General features: G+C 39.1%; 1 pseudogene; it reads left to right on the forward strand.

Annotated features, from left to right (window-relative positions):
• The first annotated feature begins 5,200 nt into the window (after nt 1–5,200).
• LOC143379512 (phytanoyl-CoA dioxygenase, peroxisomal-like) lies at nt 5,201–18,979 on the forward strand (annotated as a pseudogene).

Here is an 18,979-nt window from a genome sequence, read left to right on the forward strand (position 1 = left end):
AAAAATAAAAATTAACATATATATGTTAATTTTTATTTTGCTTTATTTATTTATTTTTATGTGGTGCTGAGGATTGAACCCGGGCCTCTCACGCACTAGGCGAATGCTCTACTGCTGAGCAACCACCCCAGCCCTGTATTTTTTATTTTTTATTTGCCAGTGTGGGGGATCTCACACAGGGCCTGGAGCTAGGCAGCTGTTCTGCCACTGAGTTACATTCCCAGCTCCCTCCCCCATTTTTTCTGAGAAGGTCTCACTAAGTTGCTCAGGATGGCCTCAAATTTTCAATCCTCCTACCTCAACTTCCTGAGTAGCAGGGATTTCAGGTGTATGCCACACCTAACACAATCTACAACTCTAGTTTGTTCAACTTGTTCCCGCTTTGGCCATTAGAAGCTGTTGCTCTTGCCTCCTGTGTCCCTTTGACATAGAGACCCTCACCTGTGTAGGTTTTTGCTTTGTTCTTAATTATTAGCACTGCCTGCTTTCAGCCACCAGGGGATGCTCCAGGTTCATCTGCATCTTTCCTGTCCTGTGTAAGATCAACCCCTTCTACCAGAGGAAGCTTTCCCTCAACTGTACAGGTAAACATGTAGGCATCTGGGAAGAAACAGAAGACTTACCTCAGGGATTCTCACTAAGATCAAGTCATAAATATGTTGCTTTTTTAACCTGAGTTAAATAATAGAAATTCAACATAAATAACTTGTATTTATAGAATTTAGTTATCAATGTAGGCTCCTTGGTTCTAAGAGGGATTTGAGGTGGTTTCTGATGTTACCATTGTTCATAGGAGAATTTGTCATTTCCTGAATGTGGGGTGGCCATGGCCTCCCTTGGTTCCTCTGCTTCCCCTCGCCTCCCCCACCTGATCTTGCACATCAGAGTTGTGGGGACAACAAGAGTGTCTCAGTCCCCCAGGAGAATGTGAGGTTTCTGAGGGGCCTGTTCTTCCTCCAGCAGACATGACTCGCAAGTCTTTGTTGATTTTTCTAGTTGAAGAATGTGTCAGAAGTCCTTGAAAGTAGAGTTCTAGATACTGTCCTCCCAATAAGTCATGTTCTCCAGAGGACCACGCCTCTTATAGAGTTTAATTTCACAGCCAAAAGCTCAGTGAAACCTGTTGTTGTTTTTTGTTGTTGTTGTTGTTGTTTTGTTTGTTTGTTTGTTTTTGGTGCTGGGAATTAACGTCAGGGCTTTATGCACCCTGGAAAGCACTCTGCACTGAGCAACACTCCCAACCCCTTAAACTTGCTCTGAGGGCTCTCTCCTCACCTGGATGACAGGCATCTTAAGTGGAGGGACAGCATCTTTCTTACTTACCTTTGTAATTCCAGCATTCAGTCTATATCCTGGTGTGACAGGTGCTCAAAAATGTTGACTAGACTTGAAGGTATTAATCAATATGACATCAACTTTAAATTGGGTAAGTCCTTCGTGAAGTTTGTTTATTTATCTATTTATTTTTTCTTTCTTTTCCTGTTTTTTTTTTTTTTTTAAATGAGAATTAAACTGAGGGGACCTACCACTGAGATGCATCACCAGTCCTTTTTAGTTTTTATTTGGAGACAGGGTCTCACTGAATTGCCCAGGCTCAGGTCAAACTTGCAATCCTTCCACCTGGGCCTCTGGATCTCTGGGATGACAGATGTGTGCCATCACACCCTGCTCATGGAATTCACCTCTGATCATGGGATTTCATGTGTCTAAGTGGCCAGGTGCAGTTAGATCAAACCACTAACCTGATGACTGGAACTAACTCACATTACCTTTTGGTGCCTCAGTCAACTCTGTATGCTGCAGTGATCAGGCCATGAGAAGTGGCAATGCCTGTAATCCTAGTGACTTGGAAGTCTGAGGCAGGAAAGTGGCGAAGTTGAGGCCAGCAGGGAAAATAAGTTTGATATTTCAGTAGGGATGGTGTTATAGCTCCTAGTATGCTTGAGAACCTCTGTTTCATCCCCAGTCAGTCAAGAAAAAACAACAAAAAACCCCCAAGACATCTAGAGCTTAGTGATGGAAAATGTGCACAGGGTCTCATGCATGAGCCCTAACAGAGAGCCTCATCTGAACTAGTGACATAATCCCATTCATATTTCTTCACTGATCTGGAAAGGAATCTCTTTCAGAGTAAAGGTTTTGTTCTTTAATTCAGAGAAAGAGGAACTGAATTCACATTTTTAATTTTTATTTTCTTCTCCCAGCAATTCTCACTTTATACCAGGTGATGGCAGTAAGGGAACACTTGTTTATCTGGACCCAGTGGGGTAAGTGCTGAAGCAAAAAGATGCAGGATGCTGAGTCCCCCAGAGGACAGTGTCTTTAGTTTAAATGCTGAGGCATATAAGCTGTTTTCTGAGAACTCTCAGAAACCTCAGCGGACTAGTTCAGGGTCAGGTTTCCACCCTGGGCATGATCAGATCAGCAGTATGAAATTGAACATTTTAGAGGAACCAGTAGGTGTCAGATAGTAGTTAGTTATGAGCAGTGAAATTTGAGCCAATAACACAGCAGGGTCATGGGGTTTCTTTCTTTCTTTTTTTTTTTTTTTAATAACAATCAGGTAACTTGTAGAAGAACAGGTGCACTAACTCTGAGAATAAACAGATGAAAACAAAGTTTATTGAAAATACTATCAAGAAAGAAAGATCGACTGGGCTAACTCCTGGCAGTGTCTACTGAGGTCATTGTAAAGTTAGTATTTATGGCCATAGGTTTCTCAACGTATTTCTAAGGGAAATTTCATGAATAGCACAGATGCACTAAGATGAAGTCTGCCCTCACTGACCCCAGCACCTGCATTAAGATAGGATTGACTTGTGGATGCAGTCCCCTGAATAGGATGGTCACCATGACAATTCCAGAGAGGACCCACTAGGGTCAAAAATTCCTCCAGCAGGTGGGAAGGGGCAGTCAAGCATCTGATTGGTAAAGACTGCAAGGGGGGAACCCACTTCTCCTGGTAAACAGCAAAGAGCATTCAAGTTGGGAGCAGCACTGGTTCCTTTGTTCTTCTCTGCTGGAGTTCAGCCACTCTCTCTCTCTCAGCTCTCTGCAGAGCCCTACTGTGCTCTCACTCCTACAAGAAAAATTCTCTTGCTTGGCTTTTCCTGTCTGACTTTAGAATGTCCTCCATGGAAACACCAGACCTGAAGTTTGGAGCTTGGGCTCCCCTGTCTCCTGTGACACTGGGTCCTTCTGTAAGCAAGACTTTGAACCTTGGGGAACAACAAATGAAGAATGCCATAGGAAAGGCATAAAGAACCCAAAGGTGAAGGCCAAAAGGAAGAGCATGATCTAATGGGTGATTGATGTTCTCTCTGTGAAAATGGGAAAGGGCTTTTGAACTGCTGGCCTTTTGACACTGTCACCAAATTGTATAAAGATACCATTTAATAAACAATAACAAGTTGACAACGAGCAACATTCTTCAAGTAACTCCATGATAAAGAAACAATGAAAAACTGGGGGGAAAAAAGAGAACAGGTGCAATGTCAATCGTCTGTAGATCTTACAACAGGATGTTACAAGGAGATCTTACAAAAAGAATTTTAAGTTCTGTAAGAACATTTAAATTATGCTAGACATATCAGACTTTTCTGGGAGTCATTTATTTCATACACTAAAAAAAAAAAAAAAAAAAAAAAAAAACAGCCAAACTCTCAAATTTGGGTTGAACTTGCACTAAATTGAATCTCTTTTAAACCCCACAAACGATTTTTTTTTTTTTTTTAATGTGGAAACACATGAATTTTACTGATTTAGTAGTGGATAGAACAGTCTCCAGAATGGCTGCTGATGGATTGAAGCTCTGAAATTTAAGTGTGTTGCTGGGGTCATGCAGGGAAAGTCCTTGTAGATTAGAAACAGGCCTCATGAGAAGAAGGCTCAGGTGACAGTGGCCCCTGCACTGACCAGGTGGCCCAGGGAGTGTCCTGCATCCTCCATAGGCTGATCCCCAGAGGGGGAGATCCTGGATCCGCGGGGAAGAAGGGCCGCCACGTGTTTCCTAGGACCAGGTAGCCCCTCCCTCGCCAGGAGGCGGGGCGGCACCAGAATAAAGAGGGGCGAAGGCCAGCCCTGGGGGTTGGTGTCCTCACCTCCACCTTGTAGCAGCAGCGCGCAGCCGCTCATCCGCCTGAGGATGGTTCTGGAGCACTTTGGCCGCTCCTTGCCCAGGGGCGTGGTATCCTTTGTGCTGAGCTGGGCTCGGAACAGATGGGGCATCACAGCCTTGGTCTTGGAGGTGGTCCCAGGCCCGAGTGATCGCTTCCAGGGCGCTCCCTGCCACTCCCGCCACCAAGGCACATCACTCTCAGGCGCCAGGGGGCGGGGTGGAGGCTGCCTTCCCAGGCGCTGGCGGCCCCCACGACCTCAGAGGACTCGTTTTGGCCATCAGTTGTGACTGTCCTGGTTTCTGTGGCTCCACCTTTCTGGTCCTTCTTAGAGCCGGCAATTTCTTGCTTCATGAAGAGTGAGGGGAGGATTGGGGTCCCAAAGGAGGCCTTGCCATAGTCAGCTGCCTTGTCATCTTCTGCAGGAGGTGTGCACGACCTATGCGAATATCTGGAGACCAAGAAATGCCCCAGGACAGTCCCACTGTAAACATGAGCCAAAGCTTCCTGGAAGGAACCTAGGGGGCAAGTCACTAGAACCTTCCCAGGAGGGGATGCCAATCCTCTGAAGGGATGTGAGCTGGACACACTGGCTCTGCCCAGGGCAGTCCCCTGAAGATAGAACGCTCTCTCAACCTGCGCTTCGGGCTGCTCCCCTTCCCAGGTAGGCTCTGCTCTGTGGCAGCAACCTCTGATGGCCTGGGAACCCTGGCAGAGTCTGCACTGGTGTCTGGAAAAGGATTTAGAATCCAGCGTCGGGGTTGTCCTTGAGTCTTCAGAAGTGAATGCCAACAGGATGTGTGTGCCAGGCTTGTAGGGGAGAAGCAGATCCAGAAATGTGTGAGTGTGAATAGGACCCACAATACAAATCAATTTCTTGAACTGCTTTTGCCTGCTCAGTTTAAGCCTTCTCATTCAGAGAGTGTTTTGGGAAGCTCTGTAGGAACTGCCTGGAGTTTTTCCTTAGACCAATAGCCTCTCTTCTGCTTTATGTAAACCTCCCAACATCTCTCCTAACTAATTGGTTCTAATAGCTGTTTCTTGGACTTTCAATGTTGCTCTTCCCAGTGGGTTTTCAAGCAGCAATGTGGGAGAACACTGAAAATTTAAGCTTTGCTCATAAGATAATAAAGAGACCCCAGGTGAGGATGTCAGCTCATTTTACAGGTGAGAAACAGAGACTAGGAGAGATTAAAAACCTGGACCACAGTCATTTAACTAAACCAGTGTTTGTCACAGTATTTTCTATGGACCAGTGTCATCTGCATCTCCTGGGAACTTGTCAGAAGAAGTTGTTAAAAGAGGACTTCAGCTGTGCAGGTGTAGCTCAGTGGGTTTAGCTCAGTGGTAGAGAGCTTGCAGGCCCTGGATTCGATCACAAGAGTGGTGGGGAATAAGAATTCTATGATTCAACTCAACTCAGACTGAAGAATCAGAATTTAAGGGTGGAAATCTCAGGTCTCTTTTAGCTTGGTGCTTTTTACCAGGCTAAATTTTGAGAGCTACACTGGGAGTGGAATTGAGGTTTCTTGGTCCAGTCTCTCAATTCTTTGCTTTTCTTTCCTGCCATTCTGGGGAGTAACCTAAGGTGTGGTGCATGATAGGCAAGTCTCTCACACTGAGCTAAATCCCTGGCTCTCTCAATATTTTTTTAAATTGGATTTTCTTTCCCTGCTTATTTTTTTAAAGTAGTGCTGAGTTTAGAGATTAGTCTTTTCATGGATATGTTCTATAGCACCACTGTTGAAGATGGCTTTCTGCAATGCTGGGATATTCCATACCTGGACTGTCCAATGCAGTAGCCCCAGCCACATATGGTTGTTGAGCTGTTGAAATAGGACCAGGTGCAGTTGAAGGACTGAATGTTGACATTGAATGAGTTTCAGCTAAAATAGCCAGAGATGGCTGCTGGCTATGACATTGGACTTTATTATCCACAATTTGTAGTGAATGTTTCCCTAGTGTTAGATTTTGGAAGTTTTGTGATAGTTTTTCTCCAGTTTTAATTGCTTCTTAGAAGGGAGATTTTGAAAAAGGGGTAATCATTTTTGAAGTATAAAATGTCAAGTTTTTTTTTTTTAACGTGAAGATAAGTAGAGAGGGGAAATTAAATACATGTAAGTCATTATTCTACCATTGACAAATCATAAACCTTTTGGTGTTTTCCTTTCCTATGCATAGTATTAAAACCCAGGAATATACTGTATGAGTTTTATGCACGCATGTTTTCACCTAACCTTAGATCATAAATATTTCCATGTCATTAAAATTTCCCCCAAAACAATAATGACAAAGAAACCTTTCTACAGGAATAGAGGAGAGGCAACAAGAACTTTTGTTAGAGTCTGAGATCTGAGTGTCTTGGCAAAGACAATTTGCTGAGAGTCATTGACCCAGGCAGGGTGTTAACCCCTCTGCCTCTGAGAGAGCAGACAGGAGCTCATAATTCTGACTCTTGGTTTGCATTCTTCCTGGATTATGACACTGTCATCACATTTGATAGAAATGTCACTTAAGAAATGATAACCTGTTCATGAAAAGTGACACTCTGAAAGGAACTCTTTTAACTAAAGAAACAATGAGAAAATAATAGAAACAATGAGATGCTGTGTCAATAATCTCTAGTTACAGTTTGGAAAAGAGATTTTAGAAAAAGAATTTTTAGTTCTTACACATATTTAAAATTAGACTAGACTGTGGGACTCATACTATTCTTGTAGTCATGACTTTATTTTATGGACTCTACCCTTCCTCCATCTCATGACCAACCAAACTTTCTAGTATTTTGGAATGAAGTCTAACTTAATTAATTATATATTTTTGGTGAATAGCCCCTGATCTTTCCTTACTTCTAGAGTTGAATTTTGGATTTGTTCTCATTCAGTGGTTTCCTAGGAATAAGTCTCATGGATTAAGACAGACTGAAGCCTTGAAGCTGAGTGTGAGTTCTGTCCTGACTCAGCCATTCCCCTCTGGGTGACCTTGGATAGTTACTGAGCTCTCCAAGCCCAGATTTCCTAGTGCAACAGCAGGAATAAATCCCTTTATCTTCCTGCTACCTCCCCAGATTATTGTGAACATGAAACAAAGTGATATAAAGGAAAGGACTTAAAGCACCAGTGTGTACTTGTCGGGATGACATAGTCAAACCTGAGCATCTGGTGTCTGTTTAGGGAACTCCTTTCCTGAGAGAACCACCCCAGAGCAGACAGTTGTTTTTAGACAAGGTTGACTCCCAAATATTACTTTGTTTGCCTTAATTCACATGCTAGGTAGCTACTCATACTTCAGGGCCTATTGCCCCTCCCAGTTTCCATCCTCAGCAATTCCAGTAAGTAAATGTCACTTTAAGTGGTAACTCTACTATGCTTTTCTAGTGTAATTCGGATATGATATAAAATATATGTTATCTGTTTAGAAATCATTATACAAATGCTTTGTTTGTAGGATTTGTTCTAATTAATTAGTAGAATTGTGGATGCTTTTGAAGATCTTGACTTTAATTTTTCTATATTTTTTTCTAAACTTCAGAAAGAAGGAAAAATACCAGAAAATATATAATCTGAGTTTTGAAACTATAAGCATGGAGCTGGGGATATAGCTCAGTTGGTAGAGTGCTTGCCTCAGATGCACAAGGCACCGGGATCAATCCCCAGCCCCACCACACACACACAAAAGAAAAAAAAAAAAGAAAAAGTAAAGAAAAGAAAATATTCCCAGCACCACCACAAAAAAAGGAAAGAAAATATTACAAGTAAATTAGCTTGTAGTTTGGTTATATTGATATATTAGCTAGAATTTTTTGTGTTCATTATATTTTTTTCTCTTTGCCTTTGTTTTGGTGGTGGCGGGGTTCACTAAATTGCCCAAATTGGTATTGAACTCCTGGGCTTAAGCAATGTTTCTGTTTCAGCTTCTTGAGTTGCTGAAATTATAAACGTAAGTTTATTACTTTTTTTTTCTTTTTCTTTTTTTTTTTTTTTTTTTTTTTTTACTGATGGGGATTGAACCCAAAGGATAGTTCAACATTGTATTCCTAGTACTTTTTAATTTTTATCTTGAGACAGGATCTTGCTAAGTTCCTTAGGGCCTCACTAAGTTGCTGAGGCTAACCTGGAACATGCAACTCTGCCTCAGCCTCGTGCCTTATAAGCGTTTACAAGTTTTATTCTGATGTCACCCTAGGGGAAAACCTTGACCTACATAAATATTGTTACAGCCACAATTTCAGTCTTATGAGAGGTGTTGGGTGATTTCATTTGCTGATATCTTTTTTAATATTGTGATTTCTCTTTGTTGTTGTTGTTCTAATTAGTTATGCATGACAGTAAAATGCATTTTGACACATTATACATAAATGGAGTATAACTTCTCATTCATGTGGTTGTACATGTTGTAGAGTTACACAGGTCATGTAATCATATTACACATAGGGTAATAATGTCTGATTCATTCTTCCATCATTCCTACCCTCATGCCTCTGCCCCTCCCTGCATCCCCCTCTGTCTAGTCTAAAATACCTCTATTCTTCCTCCTCTCCCTTATTGTGAATTAGCATCCACATATCAGAGAAAACATTTATTCTTTGGTTCTTTGGGATTGGCTTAATTTGCTTAGCATAATAATCCCCAGTTCCATCCTTTTACTGGAAAATGCCATAATTTCATTCTTCTTTTAGGTTGAGTAATATTCTGTTGTGTATATATACCACAGTTTCTTTATCTAGTAATCTGTTGAAGGGAAGATTAGTTTCTTAGTTTAGCTATTCAGCTGCTGTAAACATTGATGTGGCTGCATCATTGTAGTATGCTGATTTTAAGTCCTTTGGGTATAAACCTAGGAATGGGTTGACTGGGTCAAATGGTAGTTCCAATCCAAGTTTTCTGAGGAATCTCAGTACTGATTTCCATAGTGGTTGTACCTATTTGCAGTTTCGCCTCATTCGCTGATATGTTGTATATTTATTTGGATTTTGATATTTTGATTATTTCTGAATTGAAAACAAAAAATTTATTGAATTAATTTCCCAACTGAAAACCATATACATGCACCCAGAAAAAATTTAAAAATCAGAGAAAAGGAGGGAATTCAAAAAATCACCCATAATTGCATTATTTAAAGGCAATCAGTGTTAAATATATTTTTGGTGGATTTCTCAGCAGTCTCCTTTGCACAAATAGTGTCATATTTATATCACTGTAATCATATTTTATTATGATAGGCATTCTCCACATGCTCATTTCCTTCAGTTTTAATGCCTGAATCATGTTCCACTGAGTGGATATAATGTGATGAGTTAATTTTTCTTCTATTACTGTATATTTTTAAAATGATGGAACTGGGGAATATTATGCTAACCAAAATAAGCCAATCCCAAAGAACCAAAGGATAGAGAAACTACTCCTGTACCTGCCAATGTTTTGGACCTGAAGTTTTTCAAACATTTTAACATCATTGTCTTAAAGACCTACAATTAGAAGTATTGGATTAAAGAATATGAATATTTCTTGGATTCTTGGTACATAGTGGTAGGTTGTAATTAAGTTTGGACTTATTTGGTGCCTAAATATACTTTGGATAATAATGTGCTAAGCCTGGAACAGAGAAAATTTTATGAAGAAAGTGGATTTCTTGTTATTAAAAATCTAGTATCTGATGCTGATATTCAACGCTTTAGGTAAAGTAAAACTCTTGGTTATTTTACAAAATGTGTATTATGGCATTTATGTCATTTGCAGGAAAGTGGGTGAAACTGGACAACATCAACAGGCTGACTCAGAGTCAAGGGTCATTGTGTTCTCTCACTTGGAAACTAGAGAGAAGAAAGGGGTAAAAAGAGGTCTCATGAAAATAGAAGGGAGATCGATAAAGTACAGCAACAGGTTCTGTGGGAGGGAGAAGAGGTGAGAGAAAGGGGAGATGACCCAAGAATTCTATGTGCAGATATGAATATACCACAATGATATAATTATTAGGTTTAATTATAAGGCATGAATAAATATTGATTTACTATGTATTACATGTATGTAATGGGAATACAAGTTAGATTAGCCTTTTCAAGTTCATGTAATTTTGAGTGATGTGGTTTGTTGGGATGTGTTATGAGCATAGGCTCTGGAGCCAGACTTTCTGGCCTTAATCTCAGTTCTACCTCTTAACATGGTATGTCCCACACAGGTGGCGTTTCCCACACAGGTGGAATGTCCCACATAGTCACTTTAGTTTTCCATACCTGTGTGTACTCCTCTGTAAAATGTCCATAATAATAGTACTGATCTCCTAGCATTGTTGATAGGACAAAAAATGTAAAATATGTGGAGAGTACCATGAAGAGGGCCTGGCATCAGGTAGTTGTTACAGGAGTATTTGCTACTACAGGCCAAGCATCCTTAATCTAAAAATTCAATATCCAAATCATTGAGCACCAAGATGATGTCACAAGAGGAAAATTCTGCACTTGACTCCATGTGATGGTCATGGCCACAACACACATACACTAAAACTATTGTATAAAATTACCTTCAAGCTATGTATATATGGCATATAGAAAACATAAATTCTGTGATGAGCCGTGGGTCCATCTTTAGGGTATCTCATTATTATTTTATCATCATCATCATCATCATCATCATTTTCATTATTTTTGGTACTGGGGATTGAACCCAGGGGAGCTTTACCACAGAACTCCATCCCCAGACCTTTCTATATATATTTTTTTTTAAACAGAGACTTGCTAAATTGATTAGGTTGCTTCCACACTTATATCCTGCAGCGTGCTGTCCTGAGTCTCTATGATTAGAGGCCTGAGCCAAAACAATAAGCTCATTATGTATAAGCCAATATAACAAAATCCAAAAAAAACCTAAAATCTGAAATACTTCGAAGTATTTCAGATAAGGAATACTCAGCCTGTATTATTACAATGTAATTATGAAACTATTTCTCCACTGGTGTGTTAAGCCAAGCAATATTTTCATCCTGGTCATAGACTCCAGCTAGGAGGCCACGATTACTGAGTTGGCCATTTTCTCTTCCCTGCCATCAAAATTATTTTACTAGGCCTGAGGGCTGACAAAGTAGAAAGAAAATACTCCTGTACCTGCCAGTCTTTGCTCAAGTTCAGGCCAACCAGGGGGTTGGAGCAGAGGTCATGACATTGTTTGTAATTTAATTATCTAGGGTTGAATTTGAAAAAATCTGCAAAAAGGAGTCGAAAGCAGCAGGACTACTGGTCATGAGAGATGTGTCCCTTGTAAAATCAGAATACATTCTAAGTGAGAAAACAATCTTGAAGGTACAGAATTTCCATGAAGATAAGGAGCTCTTCAGATACTGCACTCTCCCAGAGATTAGAGACTGCTCTTGTTTTGGTTTCTCCTTCATAGCCAGCCTGCAGGTCTTCCCCAAGACCTGGTGATTGTCCTGAATGTAACCCCTTTCTACACATGGTGCTAGAGTGGTGGGTCTCAGCTGGAGGTGATTGTTCCCCTCAGTGGATACTGGCAATGTCTCAAGATTTTCGTGGTGGTGGCAACAGCAAGGTTGGTGTGCTGGAGGCTTCTAGTAAGTAGGGGCCAAGTATGTGGTAATGGGGTCTGAATCCTATAATGCCCTCTCTCCAAAGAATGATCTCACCCAAGATACCAATAGCACCAAGACTAAGAAACACTGCTGTGGAGTGTGCTAATTAACTTTTTATAAGGAAGACAGGAATTCTGTGTTAAAGAGAAAGAGCCCTTCTTAGACTGAATACCATCAGAGGAGAAATTGTGAGGCTGTTATTTGTAAATCCATTGACTTTTTTTTCCTTTGTTTCTCATCAGTGGAGGTATGAATTTTTTTTTTACATTTAAATTAGTTTTGATTCAATCTATTTGTCATACTAAGGGTTGAACTTTGGAGCCCTTTATCACTGAACTACACTCTCAACCTTTTTTGTTCTTTGTTTTGAGAAAATTGAGGCTGGCCTTGAACTTATGATTTTCCTGCCTCAGCCATTATTTTATCAGATAAAGATTTTCTTACCCAGAAACACTTTCTTTTTCTTTGACTAAATATAGTTTTTATACCTATAACCTTCCAATTTCCCTTTCCCATCTGTTAAACTCTTTTTATGTTCACATTCTGAAACAACCCTTGTAAATTTCTGAGTTTAGACAAATTACTCCATTTTAATGAGGAGAAATACTTTATGTTATTTATAGTACTCTAAGCAAAAATTAAACTATTATATAAAATTACCTTCAACTATATGTATAAGTCATGGTCACAACACAGTCACTAATCAAAACACAGTTGAAACTTTTGGGTCCCTTTTTATACAGAATCACATTTGTTTATCATTTTATGAAAACATAAACAGTGTTTAAGTATATAGAATTATACCTGTTGGGACTTTGAAATCTTAGTAACCTATTTTCGTGGATGACAAAGCAATTTTAAAATCATTTTTTTTTTAATTTACCGATTTATGAAAACACCAACAATGTTACCCAAAGGAAATCAAGGAGTTGAGGGTACTTGATACTGTATTTAACAGTTAGAATTTTAACTTGGTAAGTTAACCATATGTCTAACAGGCCCATTTATGAGTAATCCCATGTCAAATCTACTTTATTTAATTTTATTGTGAAAACTAAGGTATCAGACAGTGTATTGAACAACATTAGTCATCTCTCCCTTGTTGAAGAAAAGTCTAGAAATTATGAATATTAGACTTTTTGTAGACATCAATATTTTATTAGTGTTTTTTGACCACCTAGAGAGACTTGTGAGTTAAGTAATTTTAAAAACATCTTTACTTTAAATTGAGCCTTCTTAAATCATGTGAATTAAAGGTATTTGGATCTATTTTTTTAAAATTTATGAGCACTCATTATATGCCAAATTTGCTATCATGTACATGATATATGGATGCATACACACATAGACAACACAATACACAGCGTGCACATACAAAAGTAAAGGCTTTGTAGCTTTTCACAGATGAATCTGCATTGCAATGTTTCAGATATTTAAAAACTCCATAGTTGAATAAAAAACAGGATTGAGCAGAAAAACACTAACCTAGGTGTATAGGATCAAAATAATGAACTGAAAAAATACGGAATTAAGGGAAAAAAAAAAAACCAAGAATCCTAGAAAAAAATGACTGGCCAGTAACTAATAAAGTACCATACAATTTATTTTTTTGGTTCAGGCTAGTGTGAGTTCTGGTAAAAGACATTTTTTCCTAGGATCTTAGTCTGGTCTCCTACTGAGTCTGCCCTGGCTGAGATCTGGAAGGAACTGGGGAAAACTGCCCTTCTGAGCAGAAATCTCATGCAAAGGGTTTTAACCATTTTTTTTCCTAGTTGGTAATTGGACAGCTTTGAATGTCGAAAATTATGAAACCTTATTTTCTGTTACTTTTTTGAGAACAAAGCTACTATGTTAAGCTTCTTACTGAGATAAGCTGCTGACTGTTGAGCAAGTCTGTTCTTTTGTGTGACCATTCCTAGGGCTATTCCTCCTCTCTCTGTGACAAACAGGTTAAATCTTTCTCCTTAGGTAAGCTGAGGAGAGGGGCTCAAAATAAGGCCATATTTTAGTGTCTTTTTAAAAATATTTATTTATTTTTTTAGTTTACAGTGGACACAACATCTTTATTTTACTTTATTTTTAAAGAGAGAGAGAGAAAGAGAATTTTAATATTTATTTTTCAGCTTTCAACAGACACAACTTCTTTGTTTGTATGTGGTGCTTAGGATCGAACCCGGACCGCACGCATGCCAAGACTTGACCCACATCCCCAGCCCTGGTTTGATGTCTTAAAGGCTTTGAAAGCCTGCTCATAACTCAGAGGGGAGAAAGTTTTGGGTTACATGCTGTTCAGATATCCCAAAGAGGTCTAGGGTAAGAGGTGAGAACAGAAAAGCTGGCACTAGTATCCAAGAGGAAATTGACTTCTTGGCTCCCCACATAGAAGCAGGAAAAGCATACCTGGGACTCACAGGTGGTGATTGGGGTTACAGAAGTCATCAGAATTGGCTTAGGGCTCTGTCAGGACTGTGTGGAGGAATTTGGCCTTTTCTTTTCCCATCTGGGAAGTTTTCTCCTCACAGTGAGGGGCAGGATGCATGGGATAGTGAAGTTCCAGGGCTTGGGAGTAGATTGTTCTCTGAGATGCTGCTGAGATTCACAGCAGTGGCAGTGGAAGAACTGTTTAGCTTAGCTGGGGTCACATAGGCACCTGGTCCAGGAAGGAAGGGCACTGGGTCAATGTCAGAATGTTGTGCAGTAGGACAGTGATCATTCCCCCAAAAGATACTCTTAGGATGAGGAATGGGACACTTCTGCCCAGATACATAAAGGCTCATCAACTGTAGTCACTTCTCACTTGAGTTTCTTTAATAAGACATAACCCATTTTTTAGAGTTATGACTACCTTTGGAAATAGTTATCAACAAACAAATGTTGAACTTACTATTCTCTTATATTCTGAATATGACATAGTCCTTTGAACTCAGAAAAAATGAGCATGTTCTCCACTCTATTTTGGGAGAGTAATAAACCTCTCTAAGACACGCTGAGTAATATAAGAATGATATGAACAAAATTCTAGGTGAAGACAATGTCAGGCTGGGGCAAGGATGTTATAGATTCAGGCTGGAAATGACTAAGAGAAAGGAGTTTGCATACTTTTAGCACAAGAGGCAAAGCTTATCTAGATTGTTTATAATTCAATGATGAAGTTTAGGCAAAATTCAAAATTTTTCATTTGGTCAAAAATATCAATGATTTTAATATGAACATGAGATTTTATATTTTTGTGTTGCTGGGTTCAAAACCTAGGGCCCTATACTTGCAAGCCAAGCTCTCTACCACTAAGCTACATCCTTAGTGCATTGTAAAAATCTTCCTTTGAGACAGGGTCTTGCTGTATTTGCTTAGGTTTTCCAGAACTCATGAAGTCCCAGCCTCAGCCTCCCTTGCAGCGGGGATCAGAGGTGTGCACTACTATAGCCATTGCGCAGGATATTTAAAAGAACAGATATATGACAGACTTTTTTTTTTTTTTTTTAATTTAGGTGAGTCTCTTTCTTAGAAGAAGCCAGAGAACCCTTGCTTTCTCTGCCGAGTCTTAAAGTGTTCATTTTGGTGCTTCCTCCAGTGTAGACTGTGCCTGTCTTATGTTTTCTAGGGTGGAGTTAATGACATGTACCATGGGATCTAGGATATGATCAAGACCATGCCCAAGTGCACCTTGTGATGGAGAAGGGAGACACTGTTTTCTTTCACCTTTTGTTCATCTATGGATCAGGTCAGAACCAAAGTCAAGGATTCCGGAAAGTATGCATCTAGTTTATAAAAATGAGTGGGTTCAAAACAGAAAATCATAGGTATAGTAACATGTAAAGATTTATGACTTTTCACTAAACTGGATTGTTTTTTCCAGTTTACTAGTCAGAAAGTATATTTGCCTTCCTTGTACTTTTTTTGCTCTACTCAGTGAGAAGCCAGGTGCCCTCAGAATCCTAAACCTGTTAATCATGAATCTTGGTCATGTGGAATTGCTTCAGAGCAGTAGGTCCCCTTGCAGTGCATAGCTTCTGCTTCCTGAGGCAAAACAGTTGCTGAAATATTAAAATAGCATGTTAACTTTGCTATTTTTCCACATTTTCAATGACTATAATGTTATGGAAGATAATTTACAATTATTTCATTACAACATAGATCATAACTGCACTTTTTTTTTATTTGAACCTTGATATGGCTCTGCCTGGCACTGGAGCCTGTGCAGGAAATGGAGTTTAAATTTGGGGCAAATAGAAAGTCCTTCTGACAGGTGTGATCACCTTAAGATAACTTATAACAAGAAGGTGGGTTTCAGCTATTGTTTTTCAGCTTACATTTGTTTAGACCTTTTTCTGGAACAGAGAATACTAAGTCTTATCCTCAGCCTTATCCTCAGCAGGAAACAAGGTGGGCAATAATGTCAATGTATTGACCTCTAAATGTCCCTCTTTATTGACAGGTGTTCTATTTTTCTTTTGAAGGTAATTTCAGTTTTCATATCTATTGCCATTGTAATAATATCTATTGCCATTGAAATAATAACCTTTCCCAAATTTATCAGGGTAACCAACCTTTATGACTACGAAGATGATGAACCACAGGATTGTACATTTCTTTTAGACTTGAAAATATACACTCATTGGAAAAACTTAAATGCTTAAAACTGTGAAGGTCTGTTACTTAAGTGATTATGTTCCCTGTCCAATACATACCTTAAAAAAGTAAATATCACAGGTAGTTAAATTTTTTTTGTAATTTCTTAATTAACATTTATCTGGGGGCTGGAGGGAGAGGATGACTTACAAATGGACAGATTTGGGATGCCATGGAGGGACCTTGCAGTTTATAAATCAAATCATGGTTGGGCACAAGATTGCATGCCTGTAAAACCAGTGGCTCAGGAGGCTGAGGCAGGAGGATCATAAGTTCAAAGCCAGCCTCAGCAATGGTGAGGCACAAAATAACTCAGTAAGACCTTGTCTCTAAATAAAATTCAAAATAGAGCTGAAGATATGGCTCCGTGTTCCAGTGTCCCTGAGTTCAATCCCTGGTATCCCTCCCAAAAGAAGTCAAATCTTGCTTGTAAAACTTGACACTCTGAAAGGAGAACACTTTGCTTGGTTGTTGGCATTAATGGACGCTTTTCCCCATTATCAATTGTTCACTCTGCACATGCAATTTCCTGCCATTTTGCCAGTGCTGATTGCCACTACATCCATGTGAAGGGCACTAGTCAAGAAAACATTAAGGAAGAAATTATAGAAAAAATTTATCAATTCTACATCGTGGAAATTAGCATATACTAGTAGGTACACTTGCATGAAGTAACCAAGTAAAGATGACTGAAGTTTCTTGTCTTCACATGTTTAATTAATTTTTACTTTAATTTGAAATGAAAGACTGGGGGAATTCTGAATACATAGGAGCAAACAAAGATTTGGGACTTCGATGAAGGATCACTAATACTTATGGATGAGGGGCATTATACTGTGTTTCATGTGCTTTCCTAATTGATACACATCACTTGGAAAGTTTGTTTTTTGGTAGTGGATCAATGATGCTGATGAGTAATAGACAAATTATCAATCGGGGCAATTTAATAAACATCTTTACTTTTAATAAAACACACATTTTAGGCCTGAATCAAGAAGCTCTTCCTGGGCTGGGGATGTGGCTCAAGTGGTAGCGCGCTTGCCTGGCATTCGTGTGGCCCGGGTTCAATCCTCAGCACCACATACAAACAAGGATGTTGTATCCGCCAATAACTAAAAAATAAATATTAAAAAAAATTCTCAAAAAGAAGCTCTTCCTATTTATTTTATTGGTATGAGATAATGATAAGCAGATGTGCCCCTTCCCCCAAGAGACTGAGAGTGATGACTCTGGGTCATCTAGGATGTTGTAAGGCTCTGCACACCAGAGGGATGCCACATTGCCACTGGGAACCTTCAGAATAGCTTTCCAGGGTGGAGAATCTTGCTTCTCCAGTAGAACCGAAAAATGCGTCCCATGTCTGAAAATGCTCCATGTTGGTGGATTTAACCAACTGAAATATTGGAAAATATTTAAATATTAAACAATATTTCAAAAAAAAATCATATCTTTACAGAACATGTGCAGGCATTATTTTCCTTATCATTATTTCCTAAATAATACAGCCTAACAATTACATAGCATTTATATTGAACCAGATACTATACATAATTTAGAGTTGATTTTGAAGTATTTGGGAAGAGGTACAGGAGTTATTTTATTAAAGAGACTTGAGCATTCATAGATTTTGGTATCCAATGGGGGATCTTCCACTGTATATTAGTTTGTGAGATTGTGCTGAATAAACACATCCCATATTTATTTAATTACTCTATAAGTTAGAGTTTATGGGCCCATTTAGAATAACAATAGAATAATCAATAAACAATAGAATAATGCCAAACTATATAATTCTAAGGTATAAAACAATTCCATTTCCCCTTTCTCATTTTTTTTTTTCATCAGACCGCAGTAGAATAGTCTGTATAGCACCTGCTATAAAGGAGTAATTAGAGTCCCAGAGATTGGTCTAAGTTACAGAGCTAGATTTCAGAGTTAAGGCTATTCAGAAATCATTCTTTCCACCATACCCTGCTGTTTGATCAAAAAGAAACAACACATAAGGTAATCTAAATTGTTTTATTGATAATGGTGCAGGGTGTGTTGTGGCATATCTGTAATCATAGCTTGGCTGAGGCAGGGGGATTGCAAGTCAGGCCAGCCTCAGCAACTTAGCAAGAAACCAAAAATACAAAATAAAAAGGGCTAGGATGTAGACTAGTGGAGAGTGCCACTGGGTTTCATCTCTACCAGGAGGAAAAAAAAAAAAAAAGATAAAACCCAAGTAAAGCAGTAGCAAAGGGCACCACTTTCACTACTATGATCTTATCAGAGTTGCACCCTCAAAGTGGTTCAAACAAGTAAAGATAAACAGAGATAAGGATAGTGAACTGTTGTGACTTAGCATCACCCACCCTCCCAAGTGTGATCATAGAGGCTGACAGTTGGGAATCCATTGGCTCTGTGCAATTAGCTCTGTTTTTCAAATGTTGGCAAGAGAATTATTTGGATTCCAAAACTTGTTTTATTTACTAATCAATATAATTATCATAGCATTTTCCCCCTTTTTAACCATTTGTAGAGGCTAGAATTCTCTTGTCTTTGTCAGGAAAAGGCCAATATGTGTTCCATACACTCATTCTGTTTGGTATTGATTCTAGGATATTTGTATTTTTCAAGCTCAACTTGTGAAAGGAGAAAGAATTAATCTTTGA

Source organism: Callospermophilus lateralis, chromosome 13 (genome assembly GCF_048772815.1).
Source record: "Callospermophilus lateralis isolate mCalLat2 chromosome 13, mCalLat2.hap1, whole genome shotgun sequence".
NCBI classification, from domain to species: domain Eukaryota; kingdom Metazoa; phylum Chordata; class Mammalia; order Rodentia; family Sciuridae; genus Callospermophilus; species Callospermophilus lateralis.